This window comes from Dryobates pubescens, chromosome 35 (assembly GCF_014839835.1).
Source record: "Dryobates pubescens isolate bDryPub1 chromosome 35, bDryPub1.pri, whole genome shotgun sequence".
NCBI lineage: Eukaryota > Metazoa > Chordata > Aves > Piciformes > Picidae > Dryobates > Dryobates pubescens.
The window spans coordinates 7,244,623-7,260,822 of record NC_071646.1 but is presented as its reverse complement, the minus strand read 5'-3'; positions in this window follow the sequence as shown (position 1 = coordinate 7,260,822).

The following is a 16,200-nucleotide window of genomic DNA, read 5'->3' as shown; positions in this document are numbered from 1 at the left end:
CTTGAAGGTGTCCAGAGAAGGGCAACAAGGCTGGGGAGAGGCCTTGAGCACAGCCCTGGGAGGAGAGGCTGAGGGAGCTGGGGTTGCTTAGCCTGCAGGAGAGGAGGCTCAGGGGAGACCTCATTGCCCTCTGCAACTCCCTGCAGGGAGGTTGGAGCCAGGTGGGGGTTGGGCTCTTCTGCCAGGCAGCCAGCACCAGAACAAGAGGACACAGCTTCAAGCTGTGCCAGGGGAAATTGAGGTTGGAGGTGAGGAGAAAGTTCTTCACTAAGAGAGTCGTTTGTCATTGGGATGTGCTGCCCAGGGAGGTGGTGGAGTCCCCATCCCTGGAGGGGTTCCAGAGGGGATTGGATGTGGCCCTTGGAGCCATGGTCTGGTCATGAGGTCTGTGGAGACAGCTTGGACTGGATGATCCTTGGGGTCTCTTCCAACCTTAGTTATGCAGTGACACTGTGATGCTGTGATGCTGTGATCTTCCCCCCTCCTGGCTGCTCCTCCTGCCCTGGGAGGGAGCCAGGATCAGTGTCCCTCCTGGGAAAGATGTGGCGAAGCAAAGCCCAGGGTGGAACCCGAAGGCACTCAGCTAATCTCCAGGATTCTGCCCTTCACATTTCCTTTTTGAGCGCTTCTGTCAGCCCTGCTGATGTCAGACTGCTTTGCCTGTTGTGCCAGGAGAGAGCTGTGCTGATTGAAGCAGGAGTTCCCCGCAGCGGCAGACAAAGGCTGCCTGGGGAGCGGACAGCAGGGAGGCGGCAAGGAGGATGCACAAAGCTAATCCCTGCTGCGCCTCGCTGGAGAGCAGCCAGGCTGGGACAGCGCTGAGGCTGAAAGCTGGGCTGGGGACACAAAAGCAGGGACAGTTATGGCCTGAGCCCAGGGCTGCTGGGATGCTCTGGGCCCTTCTGAGAACTGCAAGGGGGTCTGAGCCAGCTCTGACAGGAGGAGAGGCTGAGAGCTGGGGCTGGAGGGGCTGAGAGCTGGGGCTGGAGGGGCTGAGAGCTGGGGCTGGAGGGGCTGAGAGCTGGGGCTGGAGAGGCTGAGAGCTGGGGCTGGAGAGGCTGAGAGCTGGGGCTGGAGGGGCTGAGAGCTGGGGCTGGAGAGGCTGAGAGCTGGGGCTGGAGGGGCTGAGAGCTGGGGCTGGAGAGGCTGAGAGCTGGGGCTGGACAGCCTGGAGAGGAGCAGGCTGAGGGGGATCTGATCCCTGCTCACAAGTACCTGAGGGGTGGGTGTCAGGGGGATGGGGCCCAGGCTCTGCTCAGTGGTGCCCAGGGACAGGGCAAGAAGCCATGGGAATAAACCCTGAACATAAGAAGTTCCATCCCAACATGAGGAGGAAGTTCTGCACTGTGAGGGTGCTGGAGGCCTGGGGCAGGCTGGGGACTGGGACATGGAAAGCAAGAGAGAGAGAAACAGGCAGGCAAGCAGAGGATGTGCTGGGTGCAGGCAGAGGCTGGGTTAGGGTCAGGGTGTGGAGGGCAGCAAACCTCTCTGTGGCACTAACTTGGTCCTTTCCCTCCTGCTCCTGGGGACCTGCAGGTGAAGCCAAGCCAAAGCCCAAGTAAGTAAGCAGGGTCTGAGCTGGGAGCTGGGGCAGGGCAGGGGCCCCCCGGGGTGGGCTTAGCACCAGGATCCATCCAGGGGATGGGACAGAGAGGCCTCAAAAGCCTGAAGCAGGCTGGGGGCTGGGACATGGAAAGCAAGAGAGAGAGAAACAGGCAGGCAAGCAGAGGATGTGCTGGGTGCAGGCAGAGGCTGAGCTGCTGGGCAGCAGCTCCAGGCACAAGGACCTTGGGGTCCTGCTGCACCATCAGCTGTCCAAGCACAGCAATGTGCCCTGGGGGCCAAGAGGCCAATGGTCTCCTGGGCTGCATTCAGTGTGGCCAGCAGGGCCAGGGAGGTTCTCCTGCCCCCTGCTCTGCCCTGCTGAGAGCACACCTGCAGTACTGGGCCCAGTTCTGGGCTCTGGGGCTGGGCTGCCCAGTCCAAAGGGGACAGGAAAGTGCTGGAGAGAGTCCAGTGGAGGCTACAAGGAGGATGAAGGGGCTGGGACACCACAAAAGGCTGAGAGCCCTGGGGCTGTTGAGGCTGGGGAAGAGAAGGCTGAGGGGGGAAGGCTGAGAGGGATCTGATCAATGTGTGCAGATATCTGAAGGGTTGGGGTCAAGCAGGGGCCAGGCTCTGCTCAGTGCTGTCCTGTGACAGGACAGGAGGCAGTGGACACAAAGTAGAACCCAGCAGGTTCCACCTCAACAGGAGGAGAAACAACTTTGGTGTGAGGCTGCTGGAGCCTGGAGCAGGCTGCCCAGGGAGGTTGTGGAGTCTCCTGCTCTGGAGCCATCCAAGCCCCACCTGGATGTGCTCTGTGTGCCCTGCCCTGGCTGCCCTGCTCTGGCAGGGGCTGGGACTGGCTGAGCTCCAGAGGTCCCTTCCAACCCCTCCCATGCTGGGATTCTATGGAAGGAGGATCTGTGGCTTGCAGGGGAGGATCTGTGTCTGGGGTAGTGCCAGGAACCTCCAGGAGCTTTATCACTTCTGAAACTTCCTACCTGCTTGGCTCCCCATTGTTTTCCCTTGGGAAGCCAGGAATGCTGTGCTGGGAGAGTTTGCTCACTGCCATGCAGGCTGGGGGTGCTCCAGCTGAGCACCACAGGCTGGCTCTGCTGCTGCACAGGGCAGAGGCACTCTGGCTGCAGTGCTCCTCCTTTACAGGGCCACAACTCCACTGGCAGAAGGACAAGGGAGAAAGCAGGGGCAGGAAGGTCTCCTGCAGGCTCTGTGTGAGGGTAAGGGTGCTGAGCTCTGGAGCCACTGCAGAAGCAGTGCTCAGACCACAGAATCACAGGATGCAGTGGGCTGGCAGGAGCCCTTGAAGGTCATCCAGTCCAACCCCCCTGCAGCCAGCAGGGACATCCCCAAGCAGAGCAGGCTGCTCAGAGCCTCCTCAGGTCTGACCCTGGATGTCCCCACATCTGCTCATCTCTCAGTTCTGGGCCCTCTGAGATCTCAGCCAAGATCTGAACTATTGGCCAAGTGTTAATCAGGACCAGGTCTGCGACCTCAGGTCAGGAAAGAGGTTGAGCTGCTGGAAGGTGTCCAGGGAAGGGCAACAAAGCTGGGGAGGGGTCTGGGGCACAGCCCTGGGAGGAGAGGCTGAGGGAGCTGGGGTTGCTTAGCCTGCAGGAGAGGAGGCTCAGGGGAGACCTCATTGCTCTCTGCAACTGCCTGAAGGGAGGTTGGAGCCAGGTGGGGGTTGGGCTCTTCTCCCAGGCAAGCAGCCCCAGAACAAGAGGACACAGTCTCAAGCTGTGCCAGGGGAGGTCTAGGCTGGAGGTGAGGAGAAAGTTCTTCCCAGCCAGAGAGATTGGCCCTGGGGATGTGCTGCCCAGGGAGGTGGTGGAGTCCCCATCCCTGGAGGTGGTTAAGAAGGGACTGGATGAGGCCCTTGGTGCCAGGGTTGAGTGGTCAGGAGGTGTTGAATGAGAGGTTGGACTTGGTGATCTTGGAGGTCTTTTCCAACCTGGTTAATTCTATTCTATTCTATTCTATTCTAGTCTATTCTAGTCTAGTCTATTCCATTCCATTCCATTCCATTCCATTCCATTCCATTCCATCCTATCCTATCCTATCCTATCCTATCCTATCCTATCCTATCCTATCCTATCCTATCCTATCCTATCCTATCCTATCCTATCCTATCCTATCCTATGCTATTTCTATTCTACTCTAATTTCTATTCTATTCTATTCTATTCTATTCTATTCTATTCTATTCTATTCTATTCTATTCTATTCTATTCTATTCTATTCTATTCTATTCTATTCTATTCTATTCTATTCTATTCTATCCTAATTTCTATCCTATCCTATCCTATCCTATCCTATCCTATCCTAAAACCTCCTGCCAGCAACTGCACCTCACAGTGCAAAGCCCTCACAGCCTGAGAAGGTTCCTGCAGAGCTGAGCTGCTGGGCTGGAGGGGCTGGAGGGTCTCATTTCTGCCACCAAGAGCAGGAGGGGGCAGGTGGGTGGCAGGAGGGGGCAGGTGGGTGGCAGGAGGGGGCAGGTGGGTGGCAGCAGGGCAGCAGCTACCTTCTCATCAAAGCCTTTCCTGCCTGAGGTTATCAAGCTGCAGAGGGCTGTGATGGGAGCTGGAGCCAGAAAAGCATCCTTGAGGCTCAGGGGGGTGGGGATGCTCTGTTTGACCCTCCTGGAGTGGGCTCCACATCATGACACAGCACACACAGAGTTTCCTTACCCTGGGAGATGTTGCCCTGGATCTCACTTCTCCCCCCTGCTACCCACTCACCACGTGGAGCTTGTCCCTGCTCTGAGCAGATGACCTCTGGAGGTCCCTTCCAACCCAAACCCTTCTATGACCCTAAGCTGTCAATGCTCAGGTGGAGCTGCAAGGCTTTCCTGCATCCCAGCAGAGCAAAGGGAGAGCCCTGCTGCTGCCAGAGGAGGGAGGGCCACAGAGTCCCCATGGCTGGAACAGACCTTAGCTGAGCTCATCAGGTCCAGCCCTTAGCTACCTCTCCCAGGGCCACTCCTACAGCTCCTTGAGCATCATTCCAGGTGGCCTTGAAATGCATCCAGGGATGGGCACTGCCCTGGGCAGCCTGCTCCACTCTTTGAGAGCCCTTTGGGTGCAGGATTCCTCCCTCATGTGCAACCTAAAGCTCCCCTGGTGTGGCTTGGGGCCATGTCCTAGCAGCTGTGGCTTGCCAAGAGGAGATCAGCCCCTAGAACCTCCTGGCAGGGAGCTGCAGAGAGCAAGGAGGTCTCCTCTCAGCCTCCCTCTCTTCAGGCTGGACACCCCCAGCTCACTGTAACCTCCTGGCAGGGAGCTGCAGAGGGCAAGGAGGTCTCCTCTCAGCCTCCTTCTCTTCAGGGTGGACACCCCCAGCTCACTGTAACCTCCTGGCAGGGAGCTGCAGAGGGCAAGGAGGTCTCCTCTCAGCCTCCTTCTCTTCAGGCTGGACACCCCCAGCTCACTGGAACCTCCTGGTAGGGAGCTGCAGAGGGCAAGGAGGTCTCCTCTCAGCCTCCCTCTCTTCAGGCTGGACACCCCCAGCTCACTGTAACCTCCTGGCAGGGAGCTGCAGAGGGCAAGGAGGTCTCCTCTCAGCCTCCCTCTCTTCAGGCTGGACACCCCCAGCTCACTGGAACCTCCTGGCAGGGAGCTGCAGAGAGCAAGGAGGTCTCCTCTCAGCCTCCCTCTCTTCAGGCTGGACACCCCCAGCTCACTGGAACCTCCTGGCAGGGAGCTGCAGAGAGCAAGGAGGTCTCCTCTCAGCCTCCCTCTCTTCAGGCTGGACACCCCCAGCTCCCTCAGAGGCTCTCCACCAGGTCTGTCCTCATGGTGCCTCACAGGAGGCCCTCAAAAGGCTTTTCTGAGACAAAGGCCAAGTGAGCAGCACCAAGAAGGGGACCAGGCTCTGGGCAGGGAATGAGTTCAGTGCTAGGCAAATTGGATCTGCAAGGAGCCCCAGCTGGGGGAAAGGTGCAGCTGTGTGACAGAGGAGCAGAGGGTCCTGCAGGACAGGGGGGAGGCACTGAGCCTCACACAGGACTCCTCCTGCTCCTGCCCCAGGCCCTGGCTCCAGCAGTGGAGGGGCCCTGGGGTGTGGGTGCAGGAGCACTGTGAGGGCTATGGGCTGTGGGTGCCAGGAGTATGCTGAAGCTCTTCTGCTCCTCTGGGGCAGGGCTTCCTGCCATGGGCTGCCAGCTGTCCTCCAGCAGTGCCCTCTGGGACTGTGGCACTCCTGAGGCTGTGGGGCAATGGCTTTGAGCTGGGAGAGGGGAGACTGAGACTGGAGAGGAGGAAGGAATTCTTTGCAGGGAGGCTGGGGAGAGCCTGGCACAGGCTGCCCAGGGAGGCTGTGGCTATCCCCTGCCTGGAAGTGTTCAGGACCAGGCTGGATGAGGCCCTGAGCAAGTTGTGCTGGTGGGAGGTGTCCCTGGCCTTGGCAGGGGGTTGGCACTGGCTGAGTTTTGAGCTCCCTTCCAACCCAACCATTCTGTGATTCTTTGATCCAGGTCCCTACAGCAGCCACGGTGCCAAGGCTCTGACCTTGGAGTCCTCTTAGCCCTCCTCCACTTTGACCCCACAGGACCCAGAGGCCATCCTGCTTTGGGGGCCTGGGATCCCCTCAGGGATGCAGCTCACTGCAGACCCCTCCTGGAGCAGGACCTCTCTGTGCACCCTGAGCAGAGCTCAGCTGCCAGTGGCCTCCAGGTCAGAGGCAGTGCTCCAGCCCCTGCTGGGCTGATTTACCTCCCTGGTGGCAGGAACAGGTCCCCCTGCATGTCCCTTGCATGCAGCTGATGCCAGCTCCCTCCTCACCACAGCAAGGGCTGGGAGCAGCTACCTTGGGCACTCTGGGCTCAGGATCACAGCACATGGGGAGGGCTGTGGATGTGGTCTGCCTGGACTGCAGCAAGGCCTTGGCCACCATCCCCCACAGCCAACCCCTGGCCAAGCTGTCAGCCCCTGGCTGGGGCAGCAGCTCTCTGAGCTGGGTCAGGAACTGGCTGGAGGCTGAGCCCAGAGAGTGGTGGTGAATGGTGCCACAGCCAGCTGGCAGCCAGGCACCAGTGGGGTGCCCCAGGGAGCAGTGCTGGGCCCCAGCCTCTTGAACATCTTCATTGATGATCTGCAGGAGGGGATGGAGTCAGCCAGCAGCCAATGTGCAGCTGACAGCAAGCTGGGGGCAGAGGTTGGTCAGGCAGAGGGCAGAAGGGCTCTGCAGAGGGACCTTGCCAGGCTGCACAGATGGGCAGAGGCCAACAGGATGGCATTCAACAAGGCCAAGTGCCAGGGGCTGCACTTTGGCCACAGCAACCCCAGGCAGAGCTACAGGCTGGGGGCAGAGTGGCTGAGAGCTGCCAAACAGAGAGGGACCTGGGGGTGCTGATTGACAGCTGCCTGAACAGGAGCCAGCAGTGTGCCCAGGCAGCCAAGCAGGCCAAGGGCAGCCTGGACTGCAGCAGGAGCAGTGTGGCCAGCAGGAGCAGGGAGGTCATTGTGCCCCTGGACTCTGCACTGCTGAGGCCACCCCTGGAGTCCTGTGTCCAGTTCTGGGCCCCTGAGGTCAGGAAGGACATTGAGAGACTTGAAGGTGTCCAGAGAAGGGCAACAAGGCTGGGGAGAGGCCTTGAGCACAGCCCTGGGAGGAGAGGCTGAGGGAGCTGGGGTTGCTTAGCCTGCAGGAGAGGAGGCTCAGGGGAGACCTTCTTGCTCTCTGCAACTGCCTGAAGGGAGGTTGGAGCCAGGTGGGGGTTGGGCTCTTCTCCCAGGCACCCAGCAGCAGAACAAGAGGACACAGTCTCAAGCTGTGCCAGGGGAGATTCAGGCTGGAGGTGAGGAGAAAGTTCTTCCCAGCCAGAGAGATTGGCCCTGGGGATGTGCTGCCCAGGGAGGTGGTGGAGTCCCCATCCCTGGAGGTGTTGCAGAGGGGATTGGATGTGGCCCTTGGAGCCATGGTCTGGTCATGAGCTCTGTGGGGACAGCTTGGACTGGATGATCTTTGAGGTCTCTTCCAACCTCAGTGACACTGTGAGACTTTGTGATACATCAATAGGCAGAGCCCCAGCAGCTCATTCTGGGATGCACTGCTGCAGGGCAGGATGCTTTGACAAACCTCTCCCACAGCTTCTTCGTCTTCTGTGGGGCAGACAGCCCAAACAAAACCACCCAGAAAGGGAAGCTTGAAGAAATTCCAGCAATTTTTATTGATTTCAGCTTTTCCAAGGAAGCAAATCCATACAGTGCAGCCCCAACAAGATCCTGGAACAGCAGCCTCACACACCTCTGCCTTACACAATCCACTCTCTGCAGCTATGGACTGGGGGGGAGGCTGTGGTGGTCTCAGGCTGGTGGTGTGCTGAGAGAGGAAGGAACCTGCCTACTGCCTTCTACTTGTCCAGGAGGCTTCTGAAATGCTGGGGTGGGGTTGGGTTGGACACACACAGAGCAAGCAAAGCCTTTAGGTGGAAACAGAGCCCAAAATAGCCCCCAGCAAAAGCTCTGCTCAGCCCAGGACAGACACTGCTGGGGTGGATCTATTTACATGGCTGTGTGTCCTGTGCACAGATCAGGCCCCAGCTGCTGGATGTGAGCAACAAGTTCTGCACCAGGAGGCTGCTGGAACACTGCAGCAGGCTGCCCAGGGAGCTGCTTGGGGCCTCATCCCTGGAGGGATTCAAGGTGAGGCTGGACAGGGCTCTGGGCAGCCTGATGCAGTGGAGGATGTCCCTGCTGAGTGCAGAGGGGCTTGGACTGGCTGAGCTTTGGAGCTCCCTTCCAGCCCAGAGCATTCTGATTGATTCTGTGTGCTCTTATTTTCTGCTCTGATGGTGCTGCTGCCTCCCTGCTCTCCTCACTGCTCACTGCTCTGCCCCAGGGATGTGCTGTCTGCTGGAGGCCTGTCCCTGCTGCTGGGGTGCACCCCAGCTTGGCCCTGGAAAGGAGCAAGAAGCAGGAACCCAGCTGGTGGGGGAGGATGTCACAGTTAAGAATGTGCCTTTAAGGGACATTCCCTCCCTAGAAGGAAGAAGAAAACAGCACTGGAGGTGAAAAAAAAGGCTTCCAGCTATGGAGGAGGCAACCTCAGTCAGCTCCCAACACTGCTGCCTGTGAGCAACTCCAGCTCCTCCAAGGCTGATTCCCCTCCCTCCCTCCCCTCACCACTGGTCTGGCTGGGGGGCACTTTGTGCTCCAGCTGCTCCAAACAGAGACTGAGGGGAAGAGAGCTGAGGGTCAGAGAGTTTGCTGAGGAAGAATCAGCTGCAGAGCAGTGAGCTGCAGCTCTCACAGCCCTCTGCTCCCTCCAGCTGGCTGAGTGCTGAGGCTTGAAAGCAGCAAACAGAACCACCAAGGGGATTGGAAGGAACCTCCCTGGTGCGGCCAGCTCCCAGCAGGGATTAAGCCCAAAGCCAGGGGAGAGGGCTGAGGGCTGTGCCCAGTCATGCTCAGGAGGTCTCTGAGGCTGCAGCCAGAGTTTTCCTTCTCTCTTTTTATGAGGCTGGAAAAGCAGCTTGGCTGTGCCTAGTAAAGTGTCTGTGGGGGATGAGTCTGCCCCTTGGAATCCAACACTTCCTAATGCAATCCCCGGTGCTTGTGAAAGGTAATTGTGAGCTGAGGAGGAGGAGGAGGAGGATACAGCCCCAGCCCTTTGTGCCTCACGCAGGGATTCATTCAGCCGGTGAGAGCAGCGGCAGGGGATTAGAAAGCAAGCCTCAACCCAGGCAATTAGAGTGAATTTCCTCAAGGTTTCATCCCCACCTTAGGCTTCCCCAACTCATTTTGCTGGGGGAACTCCATCAGCTCCCAGCACTCCTGCCCCAGAGGTGACTGCAGGAGGGAAAAGCCGACTGCCAGACTGCACACAAGATCCTTTCCCAGCCTGAGGATCCTGCCTGGGGCTGCTGCAGCCCCTGTGGGACGCCTGGCTCGGGCTGAGCACATCCTGAGCTGAGCCTCTGAGGGAATCCCTCCTGCTAGGGCAGAGCTGGCAGCAGCGGGGAGGATGCAGCCCAGGGGCTGGGGCTCCTCTGCTGCTCCTGAAACTGCCCAACTGCATCCTCCTGGTCCTAGCTCTCCACTTCAAAGCTGCTTTGGTGCCTCTCTCTCCCTCTCGTTTGGCTCAGAGCTCGGCTCAGGAAGCTCTCCACTGAACGCGGGGGGAGGGCAGGCAAAGAGCTGCTGCTCACTAAAGCGCCCAAGGCTCAGCCACCCTTTGTAGTCCCAGAGGCAAAGCAGCTGCAAACAGCCTCCCCCGGCGGGCAGCTGCTCCCTGCGGCCTGAGCAGAGGATTTCCTGGCTCTCAGAGCTGTGTCAGAGCAAAGGGAACTTCATGGACGGTTCTTCAGCAGCAGGGAGCCCTGCCCCCCCCCCAGCTGCTGTGAGCTCGGGGGGGCCCTGGGGATTGCCTCCAATCTAGAGCCTGATGCTTGCAAACAAAAAGCTACTGAGAGACTTTTTCCCTTTCCAGGCTCAGAGCTCCTCCTCCCCAAGCACCTTCTGCATCCTGGGGGTCTGCACACCAGGGCCCTGTGCCCCTGCCCCGTGTGAAGGAGCAGCAGCCATGGCCTGGGGGGCAGCCCAGCGAGCACAGCCTCAGCTGCTCCTTGCCTGTGCATCTGAGCTCCTGGGGACAGGCAGAGGATCTGTTTTCCTCCTGGAGGGAGGGAGCTCAGCCTCTTTCATCACCCAGCTGCTGCCATAAGGAGTGGGTTGCCCTAGAATAAGCTCAGCAAGTCCCCTGCAACGTGGCAGGGCTGAGCCACATCACATCACTGAAGGGCCCAAGCAAGGAGACAGCTCCCAGCCTGAGCTTCACACAGCTGCTCCCACCCCTGGCAGATTCATTCTACCTCTTGGCACTGACCAACACAAACAGAACAGCACTGGAGAGGCCACATCCCTCACTTGCCCCTTCTTTTCCCCAGTCCTGTGTGGCAGTCAGTGGTCCCAGGGGAAAAAAGCAGAAACCCAACACAAATACTTTGCCTGTCTCCAGCTCAGCTGCTCAAATGCCACCTTCTGTCCTGGTAGAGACAGGAGGTGGAGTTGTTCTGGTGCCCAGAGGGCTCCAGGACCCAGGGATGTCCATGCTCTGCTGATGGTGTGGCCTTTGTCCCCTCACACTGAGCTTGAGGGAAGGGTTCAGAGCTTGAGGGAAGGGTTCAGAGCTTCAGGGAGGGTTCAGAGCTTGAGGGAAGGGTTCAGAGCTTGGGGGAAGGGTTCAGAGCTTGAGGGAAGGGTTCAGAGCTTGAGGGAAGGGTTCAGAGCTTGAGGGAAGGGTTCAGAGCTTGAGGGAAGGGTTCAGAGCTTGAGGGAAGGGTTCAGAGCTTGAGGGAAGGGTTCAGAGCTTGAGGGAAGGGTTCAGAGCTTGAGGGAAGGGTTCAGAGCTTCAGGGAGGGTTCAGTGCTTGAGGGAAGGATTCAGAGCTTGAGGGAAGGGTTCAGAGCTTCAGGGAGGGTTCAGTGCTTGAGGGAAGGGTTCAGAGCTTGAGGGAAGGGTTCAGAGCTTGAGGGAAGGGTTCAGAGCTTGAGGGAAGGGTTCAGAGCTTGAGGGAAGGGTTCAGAGCTTCAGGGAGGGTTCAGTGCTTGAGGGAAGGATTCAGAGCTTGAGGGAAGGGTTCAGAGCTTGAGGGAAGGGTTCAGAGCTTCAGGGAGGGTTCAGTGCTTGAGGGAAGGGTTCAGAGCTTGAGGGAAGGGTTCAGAGCTTGAGGGAAGGGTTCAGAGCTTGAGGGAAGGGTTCAGAGCTTGAGGGAAGGGTTCAGAGCTTGAGGGAAGGATTCAGAGCTTGAGGGAAGGGTTCAGAGCTTGAGGGAAGGATTCAGAGCTTGAGGGAAGGATTCAGAGCTTGAGGGAAGGGTTCAGAGCTCCGGGAAGGGTTCAGAGCTCCAGGGAGGGTTCAGAGCTTGAGGGAAGGGTTCAGAGCTTCAGGGAAGGGTTCAGAGCTTCAGGGAGGGTTCAGTGCTTGAGGGAAGGATTCAGAGCTTGGGGAAGGGTTCAGAGCTTGAGGGAAGGGTTCAGAGCTTGAGGGAAGGGTTCAGAGCTTGAGGGAAGGGTTCAGAGCTTGAGGGAAGGGTTCAGAGCTTGAGGGAAGGGTTCAGTGCTTGAGGGAGGGTTCAGTGCTTGAGGGAGGGTTCAGTGCTTGAGGGAAGGATTCAGAGCTTGAGGGAAGGATTCAGAGCTTGAGGGAAGGATTCAGAGCTTGAGGGAAGGGTTCAGAGCTTGGGGGAAGGGTTCAGAGCTTGAGGGAAGGGTTCAGAGCTTGGGGAAGGGTTCAGAGCTTGGGGAAGGGTTCAGAGCTTGGGGAAGGGTTCAGAGCTTGAGGGAAGGGTTCAGAGCTTGAGGGAAAGGTTCAGAGCTTGAGGGAAGGATTCAGAGCTTGAGGGAAGGGTTCAGAGCCTCAGGGTGGGTTCAGAGCTTGAGGGAAGGGTTCAGAGCCTCAGGGTGGGTTCAGAGCTTGGGGAAGGGTTCAGAGCTTGGGGAAGGGTTCAGAGCTTGAGGGAAGGGTTCAGAGCCTCAGGGTGGGTTCAGAGCTTGAGGGAAGGATTCAGAGCTTCAGGGAAGGGTTCAGAGCTCCAGGGAGGGTTCAGAGCTTCAGGGAGGGTTCAGAGCTTCAGGGAGGGTTGCTGAGACCCAGGAGAGACTTTGCAGACATCGATTTGCTTCTTGAGAGGAAGAGTTGATGTGACAGGACAGAAAATGCTGATAACTATGAGAGAAACTTGGAAGCAGAGAGGAATCCTGTGTTAGGAAGCACCAGGCAGGAGCAGCCCTGTGTGCAGCTGCTCAGACCAGGGAGGGGAGGGGAGGACCCCACCTAAAACTGGCAGCTTTTAGACTCGGGGGAGGCACAAATAGGTTGTGCCAGGAGCTGAGTGTGGCAGGGTTTGGTGCATGGCTTGCACGGAACTGGAGGAAGGACTCTCCAAGGAGGATTAATCTCAGCCCAAGGCTGGGTGGAAGGCAGGGGCTAAGCCTGGAGGAAGCTCCTGCTCCCCAGGGGGTGTGCAGAGGGTTACACAGACAGACTCTTTGCAAAGAACAAACCAAACAACAGCCCCCACCCCCCCCCCCCATCCCCTCCCCCCACCCCCTCCCCCAACCATTATTGACATCAGGAAAGGATAACCTCAGTGAAAGTCCCTTCTCACCCCCACCCCCACTACCACGGAACAAAACCTCCCCAAAACACAAACAACCAAACAACAACAAAGTAAGGCTTAAAAATCTCAGTATCATTCAGGTGGAGTCCAGGCCTGGAGGCTGCTTTGAGGCCGAGCTCCCCCCGGCAGCACTCCGCCGCGCCGCAGCCGCCCAAGGCTCCTCTCCCGGGACGCCAACCGCCAACAGACCCTGGCAGGGACACAAGGCCACAGCTCCAGGTCACACAGCAGCACAGATCACTGCACCACAGATCACAGGATCACAGGATCACAGGTCATAGGATCGCAGATCATAGGACTGCAGATCACAGATCGTTGGACCACAGGTCACAGGATCACAGGATCACAGATCACAGATCATAGGACCACAGATCACAGATCACAGGACCACAGATCACAGGATCACAGGTCATAGGATCGCAGACCATAGGATCACAGGTCATAGGACTGCAGATCACAGATCATTGGACCACAGGTCACAGGATCACAGATCACAGACCATAGGATGACAGATCATTGGACCACAGATCACAGATCACAGGACCACAGATCACAGGATCACAGGTCATAGGATCGCAGACCATAGGACTGCAGATCACAGATCATTGGACCACAGGTCACAGACCAGAGGATGACAGATCACAGATCATAGGACCACAGATCACAGGATCACAGATCATAGGATCACAGGTCATAGGATCACAGGTCATAGGACTGCAGATCACAGATCATTGGACCACAGGTCACAGGATCACAGGATCACAGATCACAGGATCACAGATCATAGGATCATGATCACAGATCACAGGACCACAGGTCACAGACCAGAGGATGACAGATCATAGATCATAGGACCACAGATCACAGGATCACAGGTCATAGGATCACAGGTCATAGGATCACAGGTCATAGGATCATGATCACAGATCACAGGACCACAGATCGCTGATCATAGGATGACAGATCATAGATCATAGGACCACAGATCACAGATCATTGGACCACAGATCACAGATCACAGGACCACAGACCACAGGATCACAGGACCACAGATCATAGGATCACAGGTCATAGGATCATGATCATAGTATCACGGATCACAGGACCACAGATCACAGATCATAGGATCACAGATCACTGGACCACAGACCACAGGATCACAGATCATTGGACCACAGATCATAGGATCACAGATGTCAGGGGTTGGAAGGGACCCAAAGAGATCATTGAGACCCTGCCAGAGCAGGGTCACAGCATCCAGCACAGGGCACACAGAACACATCCAGACAGGGCTGGAAAGGCTCCAGAGCAGACTCCACAACCCCTCTGGGCAGCCTGCTCCAGGGCTCTGGGAGCCTCCCAGGGCAGAAGTTCCTCCTTGTGTTGAGCTGGAACCTCCTGTGCTGCAGTTTCCATCCATTGCCTCTTGTCCTATCCCAGGGCACAGTGAGCAGAGCCTGGCCCTGTCCCTTCCTTCCTGACCCCCAGCCCTCAGCTATTGATAGGCATTGATCAGATCCCTCTCAGCCTTCTCCTCTCCAGACTGAGCAGCCCCAGGTCCCTCAGCCTCTCCTCCCCAGGCAGTGCTGCAGTCCCTTCAGCATCCTTGTAGCCTCCCTTGGACTCTCTCCAGCAGATTCCTGTCCCTCCTGAGCTGGGGATCATTAAAAGCATTCCAGAACCCTTTGTGTGCTGTTCAACCCCAGCTCTTAGTCTCTTTGCCCACTTTCTCTACTGCCCACAGCTTCTCACCCTGCACTCTGAGCCTCAGTGGAGGAAGGATCATCACAGAATGGCTCAGGTTGGAAGGAGCCTCAGGGATCACCTACTCCAACCACCCTGCCATGCCCTGGGACATCTCTCAGCTAGACTGGGCTCCTCAAGGCCTAGTCCAACACTCCTTCAGCCCAGTTTTAATGGTCATTTGCCCACCCCAATCCTCTCCTCTCCTCTTGTCCATGTGTGCTGTTCTGGTCCCAGAGGTTGTTGTTACTGAGAGAGCAAGGAAAGGTTTCTTGCCAGCCCTCCATCAGGCCCAGCCAGGCTCCAGCTGGAGAGGAGCTCTGCAGAGAGTGGCTTAGGCTGGAAGAGCTCAGCCAGCTCCAGCCCCCTGCCATGGGCAGGGACACCTCCCCCCAGCACAGGCTGCTCAGGGCCTCATCCAGCCTGGCCTTCACCAGCTCCACAGATGAGGCAGCCACAGCCTCCCTGGGCAGCCTGTGCCAGAGGCTCAGCAGCCTCACACTGGAGAGCTTCTTCCTCAGCTCCACTCTGACCCTGCTCTGCCTCAGCTCCAAACCCTTCCCCCTGGGCCTGGCTCAGACCCCCTCAGCCAAAGTCTCTCTGCAGCCTTCCTGCAGGATCCCTTCAGGTCCTGGCAGCAGCTCTGAGGTCCCCCTGGAGCCTTCTCCCCTGCAGGCTGCACAGCCCCAGCTCCCTCAGCCTGTGCTCCCAGCAGAGCTGCTCCAGCCCTGGCAGCATCTCTGTGGCCTCCTCTGGGCTCTCTCCAGCAGCTCTGAGTCCTTCTGCTGGGGACAGCAGAGCTGGAGGCAGGATTGGAGGTGAGGGCTCAGAATCCAACAGAGCCTGAAGTGTTTTGGGCAGAGGACCCAAAGGAGCTCCTGCACCACTTCCTCCTGCATCAGGACTGTGCTTAGCTCAGCTGCAAAGAGCAGGCAGGGCAAGGGAGGAAATAATTCAATACAAATCACTTCAACCCCCACCATGGAGCCCTGGGCATGGCCAGCTGGGTGAGGTGATCCCCTGAGGTCTCTTCACAGTCTCACAGTATCACTAAGGCTGGAAGAGACCTCAAAGGTCATCCAGTCCAAGCTGTCAGCACAGACCTCATGACCAGACCATGGCTCCAAGGGCCACATCCAATCCCCTCCTGAACCCCTCCAGGGATGGGGACTCCACCACCTCCCTGGGCAGCACATCCCCAGGGCCAACAACTCTCTCTGGGAAGAACTTTCTCCTCACCTCCAGCCTAAACCTCCCCTGGCACAGCTTGAGGCTGTGTCCTCTTATTCTGGGGCTGGCTGCCTGGGAGAAGAGCCCAACCCCCACCTGGCTCCAACCTCCCTTCAGGGAGTTGCAGAGAGAAAGAAGGTCTCCCCTGAGCCTCCTCTCCTGCAGGCTAAGCAACCCCAGCTCCCTCAGCCTCTCCTCCCAGGGCTGTGCTCAAGGCCTCTCCCCAGCCTTGTTGCCCTTCTCTGGACACCTTCAAGTCTCTCAATGTCCTTCCTGACCTCAGGGGCCCAGAGCTGGACACAGGACTCCAGGGGTGGCCTAACCAGTGCAGAGTCCAGGGGCACAATGACCTCCCTGCTCCTGCTGGCCACACTGCTCCTGCTGCAGGCCAGGCTGCCCTTGGCCTGCTTGGCCCCCTGGGCACACTGCTGGCTCCTGTTCAGGCAGCTGTCAATCAGCACCCTCAGGTCCCTCTCTGTTTGGCAGCTCTCAGCCACTCTGCCCCCAGCCTGTGGCACTGCCTGGGGTTGCTGTGGCCGAA